Raw genomic sequence first — 22,471 nt, 5'->3', positions numbered from 1 at the left:
AAAATGCATGTAAAAAAACAGCTTGGGCCTTAAGAGGTTAATGGAGTGTTTGACTCCCGACACTCCGCCTTTATGAATAACTAATGAACAACGGGTAAACTGATGAATAACTAAACACACAGCCGTAGCATCAAGTTGTTATGATGCTTAGCTTTACAGTGTTGGAATGTCCTGATTATGGAACGCTGTAGTGTAGTTTATAAGTAGTGAAGTGGGGAGATGGAAACGGGGGAGATGGAAATGGGGTGAGAAGTAGAGAGAATGGTAGAGAGAGGGAGAGAGAGAAAGAATGAGAGAGAAAGAGACAGGGGACTGCATTGGTGGTGGACTGTGCCTTGTGCCTCCACATTGATTGCGTGATCATCAATTGACAACACAATTGACAACAGAGGAGGCTGGTGGGAAGAGCTATAGGAGGATAGGCTGATTGTAATGGCTGGAATGGAACAGATGGAACGGTATCAAACACATGAAACATAAGGAAACCACATGTTTGACTCTGTTCCATTCATTCCATTCCAGCCATTACAATGAGCCTGTCCTCCTAGAGCTCCTCCCACCAGCCTCCTCTGATTGACAACGACCAAGTTGAAGTGCCGGGATTTCCCACATGGCTCCTGGAGCCTTGAAACAAGCTCTCCCGCTTCTCCAAACAGAACTCCAACAGTATGGCTCCCAAGGATGCCACTCAACCTTGCGGCGTGCGGAATAGACATGGGAATAACAGACTGTAGCAGAGAGAGGTGTGACGATGACCTCCAATTTCCACAACTCCATTGTCACCTCCCTGGAAGGCTCAACCGTGTGACATTTCCAAATGACTAAGTCCATGCAGGCTCGGAGGGAGTTGGGGAGTTGGGAGTTTTATGGATAGCATAATTCAATGTGAACGGTAAACTTGTGCAATAAAAAAATCTCCCTTTCCTGTACTTTCTGATCTACACTCTCTATGCACTTGACAGCTATATCCGATCTTTGTGAATCAGGATACATTTCAACCCCCTTTCTCCACAAAGATAGAGCAACCCGACTGAGGTAGTCATGGTGCATTGTGTAGCCCACCCCCCTACTCGTCTTCCTCCTTCCCTCCTCCCTTCCCTTAATCCCGACACTCTGGTCAGACGGCGGGGGTGTGAGGACACACTCAGCGGGGCAACACAAAGACCCTGTGCACCTCCCAATGTCACGACACATCTCTCATGCAACCCTAATGACCACAATTATTTCAGCAGCCTAACGATGCCCCAGTGCCGAGGCTACACGGCACCGCGCCCATCTGTTAACTTTAGTTTCCCCCTTTTTGTCATAGAAACTCCCTGTTTTAATGGACAGCGGGTTAGTAGCAAGTTAATGTAGCACTGGGGAGTCTGTGTGTGCTTCAACTGCTGCATGAGGGTAGTAGTATAACGGCATAGCCTCCCTTTGGAAGGGTTATGGTGGTTCAGCCAATCAGTCACTTTCCTTCATTCAAACTAGGAAGCTTTCTCTGTCGGTAGGAATGGTAGGTCAGAACTCAACTAATCAGATTGCAGGATTTTAAGTGGAAGCAGCAAAGCTACTGCACCAAATGGTAAGCTTTCTGTCGAAGGCATGTGTCGCACTAGTAAACAATTCATTCCAGCAATTGAGCAAATGTATATATTAGAGGTATAGATAACATTTGTGGTGTAGAGAGGTGAAAAAGGTATTTGAGAAACACGCACACACACACTCAAGAAGACAAAGGCAATAAGGACACACACACCACACAAACACAGAACAAATCGACTGATCCTCTTAAAGATCGTGTGCAGCAGCAAGGCAAATGTTATTCATCAACCTTGCCATGTTTGACCTTGACGTTTTTTCCACAAAGAGCGGTAGGGCAATAGAAAGGCTGCAGCTTACTATCCACACAAAATACAATGCACAATTCACAACTGATCGCTGTATAGCAGTAATGGAAAACAATTGATTCCTCCACTTTCATTTTAATATTCTTTACTGTGTTTTTTTTCTTTCTGTATTTTATCTCAGTGGTATGATTGGTAGGCAGATCCCCAGTTTTTATCTAATATGCTTGTCTCTTATTCCTTCATTCCAATTACTTGAAGCGTAGACCAAATTGAAACAAGCCTTTAATTGAGGCTAATATGGCCCGTAAATGGGCAGCCATTGTTCTGAATAGGAGGTCTTAAATACCCTGAGGGCAACCCCCAGCCTACACTGAGTAGGCCTGAGCAATCTGACATCCAAAGCACTTTTAATCTACATTAAGTAGATACATTAAACTTCAATGTTCACTGCAAATCGCAAAGTTAAAAAGCTCATTTAGACACCCAGTTGAACATTTTGTCTGTATGTCTGCCTGTCTGGATCTGTCTGTCTGTTGGTATCTCTGTCTGCAGGTTCATTTCACAGCCAGAGAGATTCACAACATGTAGGTCAAATGATTGTTGCGTATTGTCGTTATAGAAATGTTAGATTATGAATTATGAAAACCAAAGTCAATGTGTGATTCACAAAATGAAGTCCAGCCCTTACAGTCAAAAATCACAAGATTTGACTTGCCTTCAGATAAACTGTGGGGCACAATGCCTTGAAACATTGCACAACGAAATCACAGCAGACTTATGCAATTTGAATATTCTCATCCTCAGTGACTCGTAAAGCCGCCGTACTCAGGCTTACAGTCTTACAACGGCCATAGCTTGATAGATCTAAACCAGACTATTAGTGGGTCCATTACCCTAACCCCTAAAACCTCACTGGTTATACCAATACCACAGAATAAGCTAGCACCACTGATACAGCAACGGCTATATAAAAAATTATTGCTGCTTGTCTTGCAAAACCAGAGTTGTGGTTTTGATTCCAGCACAGGTTACATAACACTGAGTACATGTGTAAACTGTAAGTCTCTTTGGAAAAAAAGTGTCTACTCAATGACCATAGCACCAATGTCTGAGGAGGAACTTAGGCTAGCATAAATTCCTACAACACAATCGCGTCTTTCATTTCTCCATCTTAACCCCTTTGGGGTATCCTACATTCCTGTTACAATCTTCAGTGTGTTACAAGAGAATAGCTCCACCTGCAAACCTCTGATTATTGACAAATAAACCACTGTCGGGCAGTGAACCAACATGTATCCTTGACTATCTGTACTGCAGTTAGCTTGTTCTAGAATCTAGCTCAATGCCTCAGATGGATACAATAGGAAGTGAGTGTTTTCGCATTGGCCTTCACAAAGTTAATTTAATCAGAGCAAAAAGAAAAATAAAGATCATGTAGAAAATCTATCAAGCTGGGTAGATATTTTAAATCCAAATTAAATTCAACTGGCAATTGAAAAGGGATGAGGTCCAAATAACATGCCATAGCTCAAAGAAAGTTGAACTTCCAAGGCCTTTATCTAATTGGGAAAATGAATAAGGCTAATACATATCCTCAAACTGCTCTGATCAAATTAACAGAGGTCTTTCAAAACGAGACGAGGAGAGTGTATCAAAGGCTAAAGCGAAACGCATTCAACAACCTGCCTGTGAGATGCTTCAGATTATATTCACCTGATGAATGCATGCATGGTCTCAAATTAAATTCAGCCTGCACTAGCTGCAGTATTCACATCCAGAGGACACATCCAACGCTCCCTAATGATCCACACCTCACCTCCCTGCTTCAAAATCAACCTTCAGAATCAACAGCACACCCATAAAGCACACAGCCACCTGCTAGCTCTACACACAAGCAACACCTACACATTAAAACATCTGCATGTATCTACCTTGGTGTTCACCTATATACTCTATGTGGAATATGCGTGTCAATGTGTATTGCACTTTATATCTGTCCTTTAGTGTTTGCCCCTACCATTTTCCATATGCTCTGCCTCACCGACACTGCCATCCGGCGTGGTCCTCTCGTAGCTGTCCTCGGGCAGGGGCAGCGCACCAAGCCTGGGGCCCCCCGAAGAGCTCTTGCTGCTGGGCGTCTCCGACTCCTCCAGCCCGCTGTCGTAGCAGCTCTGCAGTGATCCCTGCTGGTGGGGGTCCTGGGGCTGGCTCACCACTGAGAAGGTCACTCGGCGGAACGGCTACAAGAGAGAACGAGACGGCGTGGGGGTCACTAGCTGGCGTATAGGAGGGAGGGACGCCCATTGGAAGGGGGGTTTTGTGGGACAGGGGACAGAGGTTAAGTTTAAAGAGTTTAGGGGTTACAGTTTGAGTATAAATGAGGTAAACCCAGGGGATAGGTGCCTTCAGAAAGTAGGTACAGTGCCTTCAGAAAATATTAATACCCCTTGACTTATTCTACATGTTCTTGTGTTACAGCCTGAATTCAAATTGATTAAATGTAATAACCCATAATGATGAAGTAAAAACATGTTTTTAGACATTTTTGCAAATTTTTCGTGAAATACAGAAATATCTAATTTACATAATTATTCACACCCCTGAGTCAATACATGTTAGAATCACATTTGGCAGCGATTACAGCTGTACATAGTCTTTCTGGGTAAGTCACTAAGAGATTTGCACACCTGGATAGTACAATATTTGCTAAATTGGTTGATGATCATTGCTAGACAGCAATTTTCAAGTCTTGCCATATATTTTTAAGCCAATTTAAGTCTAAACTGTAACTAGGCCACTCAGGAACATTCAATGTCGTCTTGGTAAGCAACTCCAGTATATATTTGGCCTTGTGTTTTACGTTATTGTCCTGCTGAAAGGTGAATCTGGTGGAAAGCAGACTGAACCAGGTTACCCTCTATCCGCCATTCCGTTTCTTTTTTATCCTGAAAAACTGGAGAGTGCTAAAAAAAAAAGAAGGAAGGGAAGCGCTCCCGTGTATCTCTGTTGGTAGAGCATGGCACTTGCAACGCCAGGGTTGTGGGTTTGATTCCCACGGGGGGGGCAGTATGAAAAATGTATGCTTAAGACCGTCTGCTAAATGACAAAAATGTACACAATAGTAGATTTTGGTAGACAGAAGGTGCTCTTTGGTAAAAGGGGTAAATTGGTCATCAAAAATAAAGGAGGACCAAGGCACTCTTCATTTAATTAATTAAAATGCCTTTATTTGTATGGCATGTTCAGTGGAAACAACGTTTAAAAACTCAGTAATGCGGTACTCAGTAATGTGTTGTATTGGAATTGCCCCAAACATAACACTTTGTATTCAGGACAAAAAGTGAATTGCTTTGCCATATTTATTTCAGTATTACTTTAACGCCTTGTTTCAAACAGGATGCATGTTTTGGAATATTTTTATTATGTACAGGCTTCCTTCATTTCACTCTGTCAATTAAGTTAGTATTGTGGATTATACAACAGATGATTCTAATCCTGAATGCTGATTGGTTAAATCCGCATTCCAGCAGGTGTCTATTGCACAAGTTACCACCGGCTAAATATATGATGTTAAAATGCTTATTTACTCTGTTCCATCTGACTGTGCAATCACTGTCTCATCAGCCCAGCCAGGCAATTTATAAACTTGATCTTCACTATAAAAATATCTAGACATTATCTCAAATTTTAGACTAACATTTAGTTTTCAACAGCAGAGATTTGTATAAACTTTGCTGTCTGGCTCTCTGACATTTGCAACATTGTTTCAATATTCAAATTTGATCTCCAGCTGTCCCATAGTAATGAACATGTTGGGAGTCGGGGCGAGACAGACAGGCAGGCAGGGTTTCTCAGCCAATCGAAATCATGAATCAGCTGGCATCATTTTCATGGATATATACAAAGAAATGTCAATTGAAAAAAGGTAAAATTAAATGAAGTGCAGCTAGTTTGCAGTCTTTCCAGCTTCAGTTTGAAGTGATTGGGTTAGATGCGTTGTTGGCTAGCTCCTCTGAACAACAGTGTCCTGACGAGAGAGCACATTTTCTATGACAGGCGAAATAAAGCCTCATTAGCTCATTTTATGAATGTATCCAAATAAATGTAATTAGAAAACACCTACAACAAATGCAAAGGCAGCTCCCTTGCTGTTATTCTGGCTGCACTGTTTGACGTGACTGTAAATTAGCCGTAGTTGGCTAGCTAGCAAGCAAGGGATAAGAACATTGCCTGCCAGTATGGCAATGGAACATTTAGAACGAACGACTGGGTTAGGTCCATAGATACAGAACAAAAAGACTGAACAACTGGGTCACGTCGCTGGCAACCGAACCGATAGAATGAACAACCAGCCGGCTTGGGTAGCAAAACTAGATATGTGTCGGGACTATATCTTGTGGAAAGATTAAATAGTATGAATAAATTCATCAAAATATCGTTTTTAATGAAAATATGTAAATCATTATTTGAACATGTTGGTATCCTCGAAACCGGTGTTTGGAGGATATATTGGCACGGTTTGCCAGGCCTCGACTTCGTCTCGGTCATAACAACACCCGTGCCAATATATCCTCCAAACACTTCTCTGGCATTATCACTTAAGTAACTACAATGTTGTTGATCCATCCTCAGTTTTCTCCTATCACAGCCATTAAACTCTGTAACTGTTTTAAAGTCACCATTGGTCTCATGGTGAAATCCCTGAGCGGTTTCCTTCCTCTCCGGCAACTGAGTAAGGAAGGACGCCTGTATATTTGTAGTGACTGGGTGTATTGATACAACAGCCAAAGTGTAATTCATAACTTCACCATGCTCAAAGCGATATTCAATGTCTGCTTTTTTTATTTTCTTTGCGAGGCATTGGAAAACCTCCCTGGTCTTTGTGGTTGAATCTGTGTTTGAAATTCACTGCTCGACTGAGGAACCTTACATATCATTGTATGTGTGGGGTACAGAGATGAGGTAGTCATTAAAAAGGCATGTTCAACACTATTAGTCCACACAACTTATTGTGTGACTTGTTAAGCAAACCTTTACTCCTGAACTTCTTTAGGCTTGCCATAACAAAGAGGTTGAATACTTATTGACTGAAGACACGTCAGCTTTCATTTTTAATGAATTTGTAAAAATGTCCACTTTCACATTATGGGGTACTGTGTGTAGGCCAGTGACACAAAATCTCAATTTAATCCATTTTAATTCAGCCTTTACCACAACTAAATGTGGAACAAGTCAAGAGGTGTGTATACTTTCTGAAGGCACTGTATACCATACAACAGGGGGAGAGGGGGTAGGGGGCAATATTTGGGAGTTGATAGACCTTGGTGCACTGCAAGTCCAGGTAGGGATGCCAATTTCTCTGACTAGAGCAGTTTGGTACAAAGCAAAAAATGCTGCAAACTCCAATAGTTTGCTTGCAAAGGGTATAGTAGCCAAATGCTATGACACTCTCGAAGCTACAAGTCATAGGCCTAAAACCTGTCCACACACAAACAACAGGTAGGTGTGACTAACACAGGGGAATGCATAGTATGCCTTTTCAATAACATCCTTTTATAAAGAAAGACAAGGCCCAAACGCCTCATAAAAGACCTGTGTATGGAGTATATAGGGACGCTTTCACTTCTCTGAGAGCATCTGAAAACCCACAGGTAGTGAGTATGGCAGCTAGTTAGCTGAATATATGTGTTAAATACAGCTAAGGAGGAGTGAAGGACGCTGTAGTCTCTTTCACTTTGTTTACTTCCCATACTGAAAGAGGACAAGGTGAGTAAACAGCCTCCCTATGGGAGGTGTGAGCTAACACTAGAGCAAAGGCATGTAATGAAGGACATGCATACAAATGTGAATTTAACACATAGAATCAGGCTGAGTAAGACAGTGGTAGTTGCAGCAGACACATTATCGAGCGCTGTCTGTGAACTAAGCAGTGAGTGAACAGGTCATTAATGCTGAGGCCTTTCTCTCCTCACGGCAGGATCAACAAAGAAAAGCTCTGCAGGAACAACTGATGAGGCAGCAGGACAGAGTGTACGAGAAATCACTGTCCAGCACAGCAGGTGTACCTCTCTTTCGTCTCGGTTGTGTGCGCATGTGTGTGTGTGCGTGTGTATATGTGTGTCATGAGAGAGAGAACGACAGAGGGAGGCAATAAATTAACAGCTAGTTTGGTCATTACCAAAAATGAATGGCATAACAATTGGCTAATGTGATTCATTAATAAGATACAAACACAGTCACAGCTCCACTCTAGCTGGGCATCTCCTTTACCACCACTTGGCCCTCTTCCCCTCCTCACCTCCCTCCTCTCCCCCTGTCCTCCCTCATTTCTTACGGCATCACAAGAATATTAAACAGGGCAGGCCCCAATTTATGTTTTTCTATCACTGCTCTTTTCCTTGTTCCTCTCTCTTGACAGACTGATATCAGTTTTCACAGATCATTATTATCAATTGCAACATTAATGTGCACCATGGTTCCTAACCCTGGAATTTGTCACCGCTGTGGACAAAAAACATTCTGGCAACTCAAAATGTCTTACACACACACACACTCTTCGTTATGTACAGGTGGTGGTCACCACATAAATGGCATCCCCTTTCTTATTATATAATCGAGAGACAATTATTGTTTCAAGCGCCTCTGAATCTCAGCCGAGGAGAGGAGACTTGAGATGTTTTTTCTTCTGATATTGAAAAAATCCCATAAACCATTAGGGAATATGTGCTCCCTCTCTCTGCATGTTAACATTTTCATTCATTGATTTATTTACCCAGTTTTTCTCTCCCTGGCTAATGCAGCAGCAATCTTGGCAGTAAATCATGTTTCCATGTAATTACAATCAACACTCAACAAATTAATTTATATTAATATTCATAGGAATTTCACTTGGATAGTCAAACATTTGTTGCATAATTAAAGGCCCAGAATGGGGTCCTATTTCTTTCACTGCAATAATGCTCTAAATGATGTTTAGATATCAAAACCTATTCCACCTCTCCTCGCCTCGTTCCTAAAGGAACAGCGTTGGTTCGTGCATGACAGCAATTTAAAGTCCCAATACTTGAATGTAATGGTGGTTTAAACTGCAAACGAATGAAGTAAACCTTATAGAGGGATTAGATGACTGGAGTGCTATACTCTAAGGATTTAAATGAAGCGATTGTTGCTAAATTAACTGTCAGAGAGGTGATTGTAATATAAGGGGGAGAGAAACACTTGGGCAAAGAAAGCAGAGGAAAATAAAATGTAAAACCATTTCTGGACTAAAATGGAGTGCACACACAGGCACACACAGACACACACACATACACACATACACACACACAGACACTGCAATAGCCAGAGGGTTTGGTGAGATTTTAAAAGAACCCAACGTTTCCATTCATTCTCTCTCCTCTAAATGAATAAATAGAATTTCCAAACCACTTTTCTTCCTACTGTGCGGCAGCAGCGCCTGAGATGACGAAAAAGAAAAAGGACTTATCCCGGCACGCCATGTGAAATCATGTTTGGTTCCTGAGTGCCACAACCAATCTTCCTCTCTTCCTTGCTCCCTCCCAGGGTCCAGGGCGTAAAGGGATCTGTCTAGCAGTGTCAAGCAGAATTCCCCTGGGGCTCTCCTCCCTCCTTCCCTCCATCCCTTCTTTCTTCCCTCCGTTCTGACTTCAGGGTGCTGTTTGTGTGATGCGAGAGATATATCACACCACCGTGGCGTTAGAGAAACAGACAGCGGGTGAGACGGAGGAAACGGCTTCCCCCCTCGGGTCGAGACCTCTCGCTGCCGGGTGGCCACTTTGAATGAGCGCTGGCTGTCATTAAACCCGACCTGGAGCGGTGGAGTGACACCCCATTCCCTCTCACTCCACCCTGACCCCTATATCACGATCACGTCCCCCCTAGCTTAGCGATGACCGGGCCATGCCTCACACACATTGTATTCCCATAAACACACACACACATGCTCACACACACACACACACACTGATATGGATGGACGAACGGACACACACACACATACACACACTCGCACACACACTTACACACACAAACACACTCGCCTTACACACACATACTGCACCCCATGCTGTGTAAGGCTTGCTTGAGGGGAGTTGAGCTTCGAATGCATGGCTTTCATTTCTAGTTAGCGTTAGCTTTTTTATCTCTTCCAGACGCTGGCCCCGGCTAGCGCTACGGGGTCTCTGACTGCCTCTCTGCCTGTACGAGTGATTGAAAGCTGGCCATGACAGCCACGGGTGATTGAATGCCTCAGTCATTCAAGCCAAATGAACACACTAAACTAAACGATTGAGCCACAGGGTGATACTGTGGTCAGACTGTGGGGGCTGTGGTGGCCCGGCTCAGGCTCCCAAGCTAGTTCCTAAGACTAAAGTCAAAACATATGTCAGCCTACTGGTACGTGCCTTCCTGGGGCCTGGAGCCAATAAGAAATATGTTTTGTTGTGCAGTTCACGTCTATAACGTGTGACCTCCTCCGATTTGATTTCAATTTCATCCCTAAATCCCTAACTGAAAGAGCTGAATGGTTGTCTGGAATGGTTGATTTGTGCTTGAGTTGATCTATGCTTTTATCTCAGCCGAACATGGAATGAATGAATAGCACATTGTCTAGACGTGAATATGTTTCTGTTCTTTATTCTTAGTAGTACCACCAACACCAATCAATAGGAACTAATCATTATTTCGTAATGTAAAAAAAAAAAATATATATATATAAATATATATATTTGTTACTTTCACCCCTTTTTCTCCCCAATTGGTAGTTACAGTCTTGTCCCATCGCTGCAAGTCCCCTACGGACTCGGGAGAGGCGAAGGTCAAGAGCCATGCGTCCTCCGAAACATGACCCTTCCAAGCAGCACTGCTTCTTGACACACTGCTCGCTTAACCCTGCCTGTCTGTCTGTCTGTCGGTCGGTCGGTCGGTCGGTCGGTCGGTCTGTCTGTCTGTCTGTCTGTCTGTCTGTCTGTCTGTCTGTCTGTCTGTCTGTCTGTCTGTCTGTCTGTCTGTCTGTCTGTCTGTCTGTCTGTCTGTCTGTCTGTCTGTCTGTCTGTCTGTCTGTCTGTCTGTCTGTCTGTCTGTCTGTCTGTCTGTCTGTCTGTCTGTCTGTCTGTCTGTCTGTGTGTGTGTGTGTGTGTGTGTTACCTTGTACAACTGTTGTTATACTGCTATGATGAACCTCCAAATCTTTCTGCCTCCCACATGCCATGCTTGTTCAAGTCGATAAGGCACATGCGATACACATGAAATGCACAATGTTTCCTTCTCCCTCCTTCCATGTTAACACTACATTACCATTCTGCATCTTAGATACCCGCTGTCATCCTTTGAATAAGACTGTCATGATCCAACTTCTAGCTCCACATGACTGAATTCACAATTAGGCTTCTCTGGGGCTTGTGGACCAACAAAGGGGGGAGTGGGGGAAAGGAGGGAGGATGGATGGATAGAGGGAGGGATAGAGGGGGGGTTGAAAACATGCTGTTTGTAATTTCAGCTGAATGTGCCCATGGCGGATGGCGGTGACCCGCTAGCCGTGAACCGCAGCTGGTAATAGAGGCTGGGCCTGACTCGGGCTGAGGGGAGTAAACATAAACTATGGGGCCCCATAGTGTTATTGCAGCCAAGCGGTGAGGAGAGGAAGAGAGGGAGATGGTTGGAGAGAAAGAAAGTGAGAGAGCGGAAGAGGAAGAAAGAGAAGGATATAGAGGAAGAAGTATGGACAAAAAGTGATGCAGGGATTTTTTTTTGGAGTGAAAAAAGAGAGACATGGAGGGTGAGTGAGATAAAAAGAGGGATAGAGAGAAGATGAGTGAGTGACTCATTAGCGTGGTCATGATTACCAGAAGTGACAGTCGGTAATTAAGTCGCCATGTTTCATTTTTAATGGGTAACCTGCAAGTGACCCCCCATACACAGCCACCTGAGACTTACACAGTAAGTGCTAGCCTAACCCCACTACACACTACACCAAACACTGGGCTCGCATGGAAAGTTAGCTGTGGTAGCAACACGGCAACCTGTACTGTAGTAGCAACACAGCTAATGTTGAGTGAAAAATTGTATCTAGACAAAGTAAAGAAATACAAAGTCACAATCATCACATTGTCTACTTTTGTTATATGAAACCGATGCACTACGGGTGCATGCCTGAGTGTAGATCACTTGTGACTTGATGAGCAGGGGTCAGGTCCTGTTTGGATGCTATTCTGTTACATAACTTAATTACTAGCCTCCTGGCTAACCCAGGAAGCAATCTGAGTTCAACTCATCTCAAGCCTCAGTGAGCCTCGAGGGATGGATACAGATACCTCAACACGGTTTACTCTTCACCTGCTTTGAAGGAGCCCTGCGGAGAGTAGGGTAGAAGGGTAGAGGCCAGCTTTGGGTGGGATGGAAGCAAGGGAATAAAGGAACTCTGAGGTTAGGGCAGGTTGGGGTGTGGTTAGAGGGGTAGGAGGTGCTGTCTCGTTATCCTAGCCGCCTGGGGAGTCTCACGTATCTTGTTCCCAATGAATGATAGCGTTGACCCCGTCAAACTTAGTTTCTCCTCTTTACCTCCACTCTTCTACATCCCCTCTTTCTTCTTCCCTTCTTCCTGTTGCATACATATTCTATCCACCCCAGGTCTGCTTCGTTCCAAGAAAACACCAATAGAAAAAGCTGGGCAAACATTTCCAAACAACACGCAAACAAAAAGAGAAAGAGAAAAGACAAGCCAAGATAAAAGAGGTTCCTATATACATTGGGGATAAGTTTTAGATACACTGCCGATTTTGCAGGTTTTCCTACTTACAAAGCATGTAGAGGTCAGTAACTTTTATCATAGGTACACTGTGAGAGACGGAATCTAAAACAAAAATCCAGAAAATCACATTGTATGATTTTTAAGTAATTAATTTGCATTTTATTGCATGACATAAGTATTTGATCCCCTACCAACCAGTAAGAATTCTGGCTTTCACAGACATGTTCGTTTTTCTTTAAGAAGCCCTCCTGTTCTCCACTCATTACCTGTATTAACTGCACCTGTTTGAACTCGTTACCTGTATAAAAGACACCTGTCCACACACTCAATCAAACAGACTCCAACCTCTCCACAATGGCCAAGACCAGAGAGCTGTGTAAGGACATCAGGGATGAAATTGTAGACCTGCACAAGGCTGGGATGGGCTACAGGACAATAGGCAAGCAGCTTGGTGAGAAGGCAACAACTGTTGGCACAATTATTAGAAAATGGAAGAAGTTCAAGATGACGGTCAATCACCCTCTGTCTGGGGCTCCATGCAAGTTCTCACCTCATGGGGCATCAATGATCATGAGGAAGGTGAGGGATCAGCCCAGAACTACACGGCAGGACCTGGTCAATGACCTGAAGAGAGCTGGGACCACAGTCTCAAAGAAAACCATTAGTAACACACTACGCCGTCATGGATTAAAATCCTGCAGTGCACGCAAGGTCCCCCTGCTCAAGCCAGCGCATGTCCAGGCCCGTCTGAAGTTTGCCAATGACCATCTGGAGGATCCAGAGGAGGAATGGGAGAAGGTCATGTGGTCTGATGAGACAAAAATATAGCTTTTTGGTCTAAACTCCACTCGCCGTGTTTGGAGGAAGAAGAAGGATGAGTACAACCCCAAGAACACCATCCCAACTGTGAAGCATGGAGGTGGAAACATCATTCTTTGGGGATGCTTTTCTGCAAAGGGGACAGGACGACTGCACCGTATTGAGGGGAGGATGGATGGGGCCATGTATCGCGAGATCTTGGCCAACAACCTCCTTCCCTCAGTAAGAACATTGAAGATGGGTCGTCACTGGGTCTTCCAGCATGACAACGACCCAAAACACACAGCCAGGGCAACTAAGGAGTGGCTCTGTAAGAAGCATCTCAAGGTCCTGGAGTGGCCTAGCCAGTGTCCAGACCTGAACCAAATAGAAAATCTTTGGAGGGAGCTGAAAGTCCGTATTGCCCAGCGACAGCCCCGAAACCTGAAGGATCTGGAGAAGGTCTGTATGGAGGAGTGGGCCAAAATCCCTGCTGCAGTGTGTGCAAACCTGGTCAAAACCTACAGGAAACGTATGATCTCTGTAATTGCAAACAAAGGTTTCTGTACCAAATATTAAGTTCTGCTTTTCTGATGTATCAAATACTTATGTCATGCAATAAAATGCAAATTAATTACTTAAAAATCATACAATGTGATTTTCTGGATTTTTGTTTTAGATTTCGTCTCTCACAGTTGAAGTGTACCTATGATACAAATTACAGACCTCTACATGCATTGTAAATAGGAAAACCTGCAAAATTAGCAGTGTATCAAATACTTGTTCTCCCCACTGTATGTTCAAAAACCAGACCGGTGTCTTGTTCCAGACTTTGGCCTCCGAGTTAAAATAAATGCATAAAAGTGTTTTCTGTTTCACTTCAGTGGATTTAAAAAGTGTTCAGAGACAGAGAGGCTTTCAGAAACATTGATGCATAAGTATTTTCAGCCATAGATTCTCTCACCTGTCCAGAGTGTCCAGTATCTCTGTGATCTCGCATTGTGGCTCATGTTGGGTAACGCAGTTGAAAGCTAGCCTTTCATTCCCATATTTGGCAGGTGGCTCTGATTCGCTCTTTGAAAGGCCACAGGTGTACCAACGTTTATAAAACAAAACTTTAGAATGAACTTTCCAATACTCGCAGAGGTTATGACTTACAAAGGACAGTCTGTCTCTAAATCAAAATAATCAACTTAATGATGCTAGTTATTTTTTCTCTTCGACTAACCCATTCCGTTTTAATCATGTGGTTGTTTTATGATCTATTAGCATGTGATCGATCAAATGCCCTTTAACTATTTTATTAATTCTACTAGTGTGGCTCCCTTGGGATCTTTATTGACCATTTATCACCTTGTTTAGCTGGTTAAATATATAATCTGGGTAATCTGTTTTACCCCCTGGTGCCAGAGACTACGGTAGGACAGGGGAGAGGGGGGACAGGGGGTCTATGTTGTCGCCAACCAACAGTGTTCCCCATGGGGATTTGCTTTGCTGAGAAATCCTCAGTCAATCAGCCTTGTGCCTTGGGAGTCACTATAGGGAGGGAGAGAATGAGTAAGAGAGAGAGGGAGGCAGAGACAGCCAAAGAGATAGAGAGAGAGAGAGAGAGAGAGAGAGAGAGAGAGAGAGAGAGAGAGAGAGAGAGAGAGAGAGAGAGAGAGAGAGAGAGAGAGAGAGAGAGAGAGAGAGAGAGAGAGAGAGAGAGAGCTGTTCCCATCTCCAAACTCTATTTATTCCTTATTTTATTCCCCCCTATTCTCTTGTTGTTTGGTCGCAGTGTGTTTGAGGCCTCCTGTCTTTGGAGGAGAGCCACAGCTAGCCGCTGTCTATTAGCATTCATCCCCATGCCTTCAGCCGGAGAGACGAGAGAAGAGAGAGAGAGAGAGAGTAGAGAGAGAGAGAGGAGAGGATGAGAGGAGAGAGAGGAGAGGAGAGAGAGAGAGAGAGAGAGAGAGAGAGAGAGAGAGAGAGAGAGAGAGAGGAGAGAGAGAGGAGAGAGAGAGAGAGGAGAGAGAGAGAGAGGAAAAAAAGAGACAGACAGAGACCACAGAGTCACAGTATCAAAGAGATAGAGAGAAAAAAGGAAAGATCACACATGGTTACTTTCTTAAAGTCTGTGGCTAAACTTTTAATTGCTCTTCAAGTGGGGATTAGGCCACTGCTGTAACAGAGATACTATTCTGAGGGGACGCCTTTTATGCCTTCAAAAGATTATCCAAACTCTGACCTGAGCTGAATGGGGAAAATAAAACTGTCTTCAGAGGGAGTAGGAGGCATTTCACATTTGAGTGGCAGTGGATTAAGATAGCTAGTATCGCTAACAAATACATACAGTATTTATGCATCTCTACTATATTGCTCTGTACGTATGAGTCATGTATTGAAAATTCAACGTTGAGTGAGATGATTGATAGGGATGGGTGATAAATGGAGGTACATGGACACACTAGGATTTAGAGGGATAAGTATGTTTTTCATAATGCATGAAGGTCTATTGTTCTCGCACAAGGGGGGACCAGGGTATTTCATTCAAACTCAAACACTATCGATGTCTTGTCAAATCAATTATATATTTACCAGTTATCTAATATGAATGGATATGGTGCTCTTGTGTGTCTCTATATTGTATTCAATGTGAAAAGGTGCCAAAGCTTAGACAAGTACTGGCAAGGACCAGACACACCATCACCTCAACCCTGACATAACCATGGTTCAACTTACATAGAGTCTGGCTACCAATCCCAATGCTCACATTATCAACATTTGACATTAGTCCTTGTTTGTAGTAGACTGTTGAGTGACCCATTACTTGAAATGTATGTGTGCAACCCCATATATGAGTATGTCCACATGTGTGTGTTTTTGTCTATCCGCATTTATGTACTACGGTGCATGCATGCGTGCCTCTGTCATGTAACATGTCACATATGTCAGTCTCAGTGTCCTGCTTAGGTGTTGTGTTTGGTTTTACTATCCTTGTGGGGACCAGATGTTCTCACAAGGATAGTAAAACAAGGAACGTTCCAACAAGTGCCGACATTTCGCCGGTCCCCACAAGGAAAAAGGCTATTTTAGGGTTATGGGTTAGATTTAGGGTTACCATTATGGTTAGGGTTAGGGGTTGGCTTAGGAGTTAAGGTTAGGTTTAGGGTTAGGGGTTTGGGATTAAGGTTAGGGTTAAGGTTAGGTTAGGTTAAGGGTTAGGTTTAAGGTTAGGGGTTAGGGAAAATAGGATTTTGAATAGGAATCAATTGTTTGGTCCCCACAAGGGTAGTAAAACAAACGTGTGTGTGTGTTTGTGTGTGTGTGTGTGTGTGTGTGTGTGTGTGTGTGTGTGTGTGTGTGTGTGTGTGTGTGTGTGTGTGTGTGTGTGTGTGTGTGTGTACATTAGGAACATCATCACGGTTGCAAACAATGCGGCTGACAATTGACCAACTACTATTAGTGTATGACAGGCCTCATCCTCGTGGTAACATTAGTGTGTTGTGACACGAGACTAGGCGTCAGCAGAAATCATGGCGAAGACAACACCAAGGGTCAAGATGAGCATTCATAGCAGTAAATATGGCAGCTCAATTGTAAACGCCAAACAACCAAACACATGGACTATGGGATTCTGTGTCACAAGACAGGTAGACAAAATATTGCCCCCTTCTGACTTTGCTGTCTATGTCAAAGTGCTCTGAGACCAGTACACAGATGTGTCCTCTATGTTCCCGTTTCACTGATCCAAGAACAGACCAGACCATGAAAGAGAGAGAGAGAGAGAGAGAGAGAGAGAGAGAGAGAGAGAGAGAGAGAGAGAGAGAGAGAGAGAGAGAGAGAGAGAGAGAGAGAGAGAGAGAGAGAGAGAGAAAGAGAGAGAGAGAGAGAGAGAGAGAGAGAGAGAGAGAGAGAGAGAGAGAGAGAGAGAGAGAGAGAGAGAGAGAGAGAGAGAGAGAGAGAGAGAGAGAGAGATGATGGGGATAAAGGCATGCACAAACAGATCCAGTGATAGACTGAGACAGAAAGAGATGGAGACGGAGAGAAGGCAGAGAGACTGACTGACTGACTGACTGACTGACAGACAGACAGACAGACAGACAGACAGACAGACAGACAGACATACAGACAGACAGACAGACAGACAGACAGACAGACAGACAGACAGATAGATACATATAAAGATAGAGAGAGTAAAAGAGTGAAAGAGAGAGAGAGAGAGAAAGAGAGAAAGAGATAGAGGATATCCAGATTCAATTCTTATTGAGTATTGATGCAGGCATGGATCATAAATGTAAGAAGGTGTGTGTGTGTGTGGGTTGGTTCTTCTATCCTTATGGGGACCTGCTATCCCCAAAACTAGGACAATTCTTCCTCATGGGGACATTTCCCACATCCCCATGAGGACAAAGGCTATTTTAAGCTTAGGGGTTAGGTTTAGGGTTACAATTAGGGTTAGGTTTAGAATTAGGGTTAGGGTAAGGGGTTAGTGATTACGGGTTAGGGTTAGGATTATGGTATGGGTTAGGGATAGGTTTAGGGAAAATAGGATTTTGAATGGAAATTAATTGTAGGTCCCCATGAGGATAGAAGAACATAACATGTGTGTGTGTGTGTGTGTGTGTGTGAGAGTGTGTGTGTTTGTGTGCATGTTTGCATGCTTACTTACGTGTGTGTCTGTGTGGGTGTCTTTGTGGATACTGTAGACATAATTTCTCATTCCATACAGTTTTGATTCTCTTGCCCATTTCACAGAGGATCAAACGACTAGGGGGAGTGTGTCTTTATCTTCATTAAAATCAACGTCAATACCCAAGGACCAGTTTAATTTAGTGTAATGCACCATCCACACTCACACTGCCACAATGCTGTGAGACTAGCTAGGGGCTATATCACCAGAGAATCCTCATAAACCACCACCACTAAACGTCCTTACAAATCACATTCCATGTCCTCCTCCTCAACGACGTAATATCCTATCCTCCCGCTTCTGACAGAGACGATTATGATACAAGCGATTAGAAAACAATTATTACAAATGAGTAATTAACCACTAATGTTTGAGCAAATAAACACAGACAGACAGAGAGCAGGAGGCCCAGGGCGATGGAGAGATGGAGGGAGGAGGGAGGGAAGGAAGATTAGTAAAGCCTGCGCCCCACACTGTGTTGGTCATTACACTGAGGGGCGCTGAGAGAGTGATGGGCCTACTGATTTCAAAAAAGACACACACAAGACGGCTCAACTGCGTACAGGGTGTGTGCAAAGCAAGCAGAGTCTAGTGTGTTCTCTCTGTCATGCACTGTGTCTTCGTTCCTCATCCATCATCACTAAACACATGTATCACTCCTTATCTCGATTACCTTTAGACTCCCTCTCCCTCTCCCTCTCTCTCTACAGCATGACATCCTCTCTCCCTCCCTCTGTGCTTACCGTTGCAGCTATCTCTATTAAGATCAAACAAGGTCATAGCCAGTGAAGTTTGATTGATGAAAATGGAATTATGATGAAAGCACACTTCAGATAATGAAGATATGCAGCGAAAGATTAAACTGATGCAGAGGCTGCAATTGGTGAGGTGCTAACCAAATTAATATTGAAATTGATGTATGTTTGGCCTCTGTCCAGACAATCCCCATGTGTCTTTGGGGCCCCCAGGCAAAGTACATTTTTATTTTTATTTAATTATCATTTGGGAGTGAAGCAGAAAGTTGACTTCTTTTAACTGACAGGGAATGTTTCCTCTCCCGTTTCCCCAAATTAAAGATGGACGTTTAGCACAAGGTAGACATTTACATAGGATTTAACTAGGTAGAGTTTCAATACACTTTTTTTGTTTGTGCGCGTGTTTGTTTGTGTGTGCGTGTGTGCATGAGCGTATATGTGTGTGCGTTTGTCTATGTACAAATCGCTTAATTTCTAACAAAAGCGACACACACCCGATAATCAGCGCTATCTCTGTTTAAACTGCTGAATCGTTGTATCTGTTTGTGCCTGGTGAGATGAGTGTCTCCAAAGATGGGCAGATGGAGAAGGCATCAAAGGGCTGAGACGCTATCAGGGCCCCACATCGCTGTCGGATGAATGAGATACCCACCCTAATCCTCCATGTAAAATAGACCAATCCTTCAAGGGACTTCTTCGAGTGCACTTAGCAACCACCTCCTACTCCTTCTCCATTCCAATGAAGAATCCAGGAAAAACAAGACCCAACATATCTCAGTGTTTATCGCATTGTCTCAGTTTCAGCTCTAGTCCTATTAGATCTAATTACTGAGTAGGAGACTGGGCGTCCATTTTGGGGAGATAATGTGATGATGGTGTTGGTTAATGTCTGTCGCACCACTTAGACGCGGTAGCGTTGGCACTTCTTAAAGGGTGGTGAAAAACACAATTATCACTGCTGTGTCCCTCCAGCAAAATGTTGAGAAAAATTATGAAAAAAGAAGAGCTTAAAAAACGGCCTTGTATATTAAATTTGCCCTGATTTGTTCTCTCCTAACCCTACTCAGAACTGGCCCTGGAGTTAAATATGTGGACTGAGCAAAAAAACATCAGTAGGCTGAGCAACAAAAAAAGAACTAGCTACGTTGAATAGAAATGGCTAACAAAGGAAGTCTTTGTCAGGCTGTAGGAAAACACTCTGAAAGACCCACAAAGCATTTCACCTTTCCAGAATCAGGGGTTGATCAAAGGTCAAACAGGCATTATCACCGGACACCTGTATCTACTCTCCGCTTAACGGTGACTAGCCCCTACACCGTCACTCACCCAGTGTCAGTGTGTGTGTGTGTGTCCTATCATTTTACCGGCAGCTGGGATACCAGGAATAAAATAATCATGAGTGAGACAGAGGGCCCGGTCAGCGGACGGAACGGATCGGGTGTCGCGTTGAAATAAGCCTCCGTCCCTCTCCTTCCCTCCTTCGACCCTTCTCGCCCTTAACACACAGAGCAGGTGAAAGCACCTGTGGTTGCCTTGTTGTTCCCCACAGGTAATCACAATGAGAAACCGAGGGAGGGAGGGAGGGAGGGAGGGAGGGAGGGAGGGAGAGAATGAGGCGGAGAGAGAGAACAACAGGGTGTATTGATGTAACATTAGATTAAGGTTTCCCAAACTCGGTCCTGGCTTGTGTTCCTAGCTCCAACAGTGCAGTAATATCTAACAATTCACAACAATACACACAAATCTAAAGTAAAATAATGGAATTAAGAAATATATAAATATAAGGAGTCCGGAGTGTGTATATGTATATACAGTTCATTCGGAAAGTATTCAGACCCCTTGACTTTTTCCACAATTTGTTACAATACAGTCTTATTCTAAAATGGATTAAATTGTTTTTTTTTCCCCCTCATTAATCTACAAACAATACCCCATAATGACAAAGCAAAAACATTTTATTTTTTTATTTTTTTATGTTTGCTAAAAAAAAAATAATGAAAGAAGGAAATATCACATTTATTCTTGGGTATGATGCTACAAGCTTGGCACACCTGTATTTGGGGAGTTTCTCCCATTCTTCTCTGCAGATCCTCTCAAGCTCTGTCAGGTTGAATGGGGACGGTCACTGCACAGCTATTTTCAGGTCTCTCCAGAGATGTTCGATCGGGTTCAAGCTCTGGCTGGGCCACTCAAAGCCCCTCCTGCGTTGTCTTGGCTGTGTGCTTAGGTTCGTTGTCCTGTTGGAAGGTGAACCTTCACCACAAACTGAGGTCCTGAGTGCTCTGGAGCAAGTTATCATCAAGGCTCTCTCTGACTTTGCTCCATTCATCTTTTCCCTTGATCCTGACTAGTCTCCCAGTCCCTGCCGCTGAAAAACATCCCCACAGCATGATGCTGTCACGACCATGCTTCACCGAAGGGATAGTGCCAGGTTTCCTCCAGAGGTGACGATTGGCATTCAGGCCAAAGAGTTAAATCTTGGTTTCATCAGATCAGAGAATCTTGTTTCTAATCATTTACATTTACATTTCTAATGGTCTGAGAGTCCTTTAGGTGACTTTTGACAAACTCCAAGCGGGTTGTCATGTGCCTTTTACTGAGGAGTGGCTTCCATCTGGCCACTGTACCATAAAGGCCTGATTGGTGGAGTGCTGCAGAAATGGTTGTCCTTCTGGAAGGTTCTTCCATCTCAACAGAGGAACTCTGGAGCTCTGTCAGAGTGACCATTGGGTTCTTGGTCACCTCCCTGACCAAGGCCCTTCTCCCCCGATTGTTCTAGGAAGAGTCTTGGTGGTTCCAAACAGGCCACTGTGTTCTTGGGGACCTTCAATGCACATTTTTTGGTACCCTTCCCCAGATCTGTGCCCTGACACAATCCTGCCTCGGAGCTCTACGGACAATTCCTTCGACCTCATTGCTTGGTTATTGCGCTAGGTTTTTGCTCTGACATGCACTGTCAACAGTGGGACCTTATATATCTCAAGGATGATCAATGGAAACAGGATGCACCTGAGCTCAATTTCGAGTCTCATAGCAAAGGGTCTGAATACTCATGTAATAAGGTATTTCTGTTTTTTTATTTTTAATACATTTGTTTTTTTATAAATATATATATACAGTACAAGTCAAAAGTTTGGACACACCTACTCATTCAATGGTTTTTCTTAAATTTTTCTATTTTTTACATTGTAGAATGTGAAGACATCAAAACTATGAAATAACACATATGGAATCATGTAGTAACCAGAAAAGTGTTAAACAAATCAAAATATATTTTATATTTGAGATTCTTCAAATAGCCACCCTTTGCCTTGATGACAGCTTTGCATACTCTTGACATTCTCTCAACCAAAAATAAAGAAAAATCATTGAATGAGTAGGTGAGTCCAATCTTTTGACTGGTAGTGTATATGTGATTGGATGTATAGACATTATGTGTTACAGGAGGGGGTCACCGTTACAGGAGGGGGTCGCAGTTCCGGAGCGACCCACTAGGTGGCATCCTCTGACAACCTTAGGCACCTCCTCACTCACAGTCGGGACTAATCATCATCCTATTGGTGTCACCTGTGTCTATCGGTTCACCTGTGTATTTATGCCCTCACTTCCCTGTGTTCCCTTGCTCAGTTTTCTCTGCTAG

The 22,471-nt window shown here is 43.5% G+C and overlaps 1 pseudogene across 1 annotated transcript in view; it reads right to left on the bottom strand.

Moving 5' to 3' along the window:
* The window catches only part of LOC311113063 (protocadherin-7-like), a 202,011-nt pseudogene that overhangs the window by 96,680 nt on the left and 82,860 nt on the right, over positions 1 to 22,471 (bottom strand). Inside the window, exon 2 of the transcript in view lies at positions 3,853 to 4,075. The product of the transcript in view is annotated as a protocadherin-7-like (transcript). The remainder of the gene's footprint in view (positions 1 to 3,852; positions 4,076 to 22,471) is intronic.

This window comes from Coregonus lavaretus, assembly GCF_964263955.1.
Source record: "Coregonus lavaretus genome assembly, chromosome: 39".
In the NCBI taxonomy this organism is placed as follows: Eukaryota; Metazoa; Chordata; class Actinopteri; order Salmoniformes; family Salmonidae; genus Coregonus; species Coregonus lavaretus.
Note: the sequence above shows the minus strand (reverse complement) of the source record. Positions and strands in the feature narration are given on the sequence as shown.